The 3,494-nt window shown below is 42.2% G+C and overlaps 1 pseudogene; it reads right to left on the bottom strand.

The window, feature by feature from the left end:
* Window positions 1–565: 565 nt before the first annotated feature.
* LOC149261230 (pentatricopeptide repeat-containing protein At2g13600 pseudogene) lies at window positions 566–3,142 on the bottom strand (annotated as a pseudogene).
* Between the last annotated feature and the right edge of the window lie 352 nt (window positions 3,143–3,494).

Raw genomic sequence — 3,494 nt, 5'->3', positions numbered from 1 at the left:
GCTCCCCTCAAGTAATTTATTGACATGTTATTTTTAGTTGATACGTCTGTATTTCATGGCCATAGAATACAATGTTATTTCACATAATGATTTTCTCAAACTAGGTCAAAATCATACCCAAGATCAACCAGGGATCAAACACTACATTCTACAGAAAGGAGGAAAAATATGCATAGTCCCTTGTCACCCATATATGGCTCAGGACTATCTACAGTGTTGAGAAGCTTAATAATGGGTATTATTTGAGCTTAATTTCCTGTCCATCCCCGAAATGATGAGACTAGTTTGCATACCTAAAATCAATTTCCGACGCAACAATCTTGGAGATGGACTTGGTGGAAGAATCATCACCGAGAAAGAATCAATAAATAGTCAAAAGCTCTTGCTAACCTGGATTGCAGTTTTGTGATATGTACAGATAAGCCCACTGGAATCACCCACTCTTAATTATGGTGTACTTCTGGCTCACATGATTCAAACACAAGTCTCGTATTGGATATATACACTACCAGGCTGTCAGTTTCATCAATCTTCACACTCCCAAAATTGCATTAATGTTTTATATTTAAGGGCAACTTGTCCCTACAAGGAAACCATGCACTTTTTTATTTACCTCAATCCAACTGCATCCAGGCATCTTTTTTATATCGTTGTCTTCCATAATTTTCCGCACTTTTTCCATTCCATCCCACCTGCCAGCTGCAGCATAGATGTTTGACAAAACCACATAAGATGTAGCATCTTTTGAGTCCAATTCAAAAAGGTGTTCTGCCACATTTGCTCCTAGTTCCGTGTTATTATGTACTCTACAAGCACCAAGCAAACTACCCCACACAATGGAATTAGGTGTTATCGGCATTTTGTCAATAAAATCTTTTGCCTCATTCAACAAGCCAGCACGGCCAAGTAGGTCAACCATGCAGCCATAGTGCTCTATTGTAGGTGTAATGTGATAGTACTGACTCATGCAATCGAAGTACCTTCGACCTTGACTCACCAAGCCTGCATGGGAGCACGCTGTTAAAACACCAATTAAGGTGATATGGTTAAGTTTCACCCCACTCTGCTGCATTTGTTCGAAGAGTTCGAGGGCGTCACTGCCACAGCCATGCATAGCATATCCTGCAATCATTGCATTCCATGAACCCATATTTGGATGAACTATTTTGTTAAACACGTGGCGTGCCTTCTCTATGCTCCCACATTTTGCATACATGTCTATAAGTGCACTCTCCAAAAAGACATCTATCTGAAATCCACTTCTGATTATTTCTCTGTGGATCTCCATGCCATGCTCCAGCGATGCCAAGTTAGCACATGCTGAGATAACGCTGGCAAAAGTCTTGGAGTTTGGTTTCACACCTGCAGTTTGCATTTGTCTAAAAAGGTTCACAGCCTCCTGATTATTACCGTTTTGTGAATATCCTGCAATCATAGCGGTCCAAGTGACTGTATTTTTTTGTGGCAATTTCAGAAACAATTTTAAGGCTTCATCGACATGCCCACATTGAGCATAGCCTGCAATCATTATTGTCCAGGACACCATATTTCTTATGGGCATATCTTGAAATAGCTTGTGGGCTTCGTCAACATTCTCACTTTGTACAAATCCTGCAATCATTGCATTCCATGCAACCATGTCTCGTCCAGGCATTCGTTCAAAGATCATGAGGGCCTCCTGAACATGGCCACACATTGCATATCCTGCAGCCATGGCAGTCCAGGACACAATATTTTGTTCGGGCATCTTGGCAAATAAATCGTGCGCCTTCTCTATACTTCCACATTTTACATACATGTTTATGAGAGCACTCCCCACAAAGACATCAAACTCAAATCCATTTCTAATTATTTCTTCATGGATTTCAATACCGTGTTCTATATCTGTCAAGTCAGCACATGCAGAGAGCGCAGTGGCAAAGGTTTTCAAGTTTGGCCTCACAGCTGCAAGTGGCATTTGCTTATAAAGGTTCAGAGCCTCCTCAAAATATCCATTCTGTGCATAGCATGCAATGATGGCATTCCATAAGACTACATTATGTTGATGCATTTTGTCAAATACGTCCCTTGCTTTCTCTACGCTTCCACATTTACCATACATGTCAATAAGGGCACTCTCCACAAAGGCATCAAGCTGAACTCCGCACCTAATTATCTCCTCATGGATCCTGATCCCCTGCTCCAGGGCCAATAAATTAGCACAAGCCGGGAGAATACTGGCAAATGTTTTCAAGCTTGGTTTAACGCCTGTGAGCTGCATTTCATGAAAAATCTCCAGCGCTTCCTCATTGTATCCATTCTGCACACATCCGGCAATCATAACTGTCCATGAAACGACATTTCGTTCAGCCATTTCGTAAAAAAGCCTCAGGGCCTCATCAACATCCCCGTTGTGTGCGTACCCTGCAATCAATGTAGTCCAAGAGACCGCATTTCGTTGAGGCATTTTCTCAAACAGATCGCGCGCTTTCTCTATCCTTCCACATTTCGCATACAGATCCACAAGGGCAGTCGCCACAAAAACATCAAACTGAAACCCATGCACAATTATATCACCATGAACTTCCTCTACAGCTGCCAAGGTAGCACAAGCTGGAAAAACACTGGTAAAGGTGAACTGATCGGGCTGAATGCCCGTCTGTTTCATTTGGCGATATAATGTCAAGGTTTCCTCTTTGAGCCCATGTCTGGCATGAGCTGATATAATGAATGTCCACGAAAACACATCTCTTTCAGGCATTTGATCGAAAACTCTGCGAGCGTCCACCAAACTTCCGCACTTGGCATACATGTCTACAAGCGTGTTTCTCACAATTCTGTGCGCCATGAATCCCCTCTCGGCGATGTGGGCATGGACTAATTTGCCGTCTGACAGGGCCTTCTTCTTGATACAACCCTGCAAGAGAGAAATGTATGTAAAAGAATCCACGGGGTGTTCCACGGTTTTCAAAACCTCCAGCGCCTCTTCCGATTGCCCCTGCTTACACATCGTCCTGACATGGCAGCACCTGTTATGGTTGGGTGTTGTCTGAAGAACAGTCACCCCAGTCTTTGCAGTATGAAGGTCAAGCGCATGAGCGAGAAGCAAAACAATTTTTCTCCTCTTTCGTCTCCGTAAGGCTTGCCTGAAACAGCTTACCATTGATGCTCTACTCCTGTTAAGAAGTAACTGATACACTTCCCAAACATCTCCCCCACATGGAAATTACCTTTACGTTTGACAAGGGTGTCTGCCCCGTTCCCTCTGCGACTGAACGTCCTTCCATCGAAAGCCTCTGCAATGTCTCGAGTCTTCATGTTGAGTTGTATAACTTCATTTAACTTCATTTCTTTTATCGGGAAATTTACTTTTATATTTATCTTTAATTAAAACCAATATTTCCACACCCATGCTCTATGAAAACCAAAATTTCCATAATTTCGATTTAGTATTTTGTTTTTCATACATGTGCGATAGAGTTTAGTATTTTTAGTGTGAGAATTGAATTATAATA

The sequence above is a fragment of the Pinus tabuliformis genome, chromosome 6 (assembly GCF_031772625.1).
Source record: "Pinus tabuliformis cultivar Carrire ecotype Pingquan chromosome 6, CPIR1, whole genome shotgun sequence".
Lineage (NCBI taxonomy): Eukaryota > Viridiplantae > Streptophyta > Pinopsida > Pinales > Pinaceae > Pinus > Pinus tabuliformis.
Note: the sequence above shows the minus strand (reverse complement) of the source record. Positions and strands in the feature narration are given on the sequence as shown.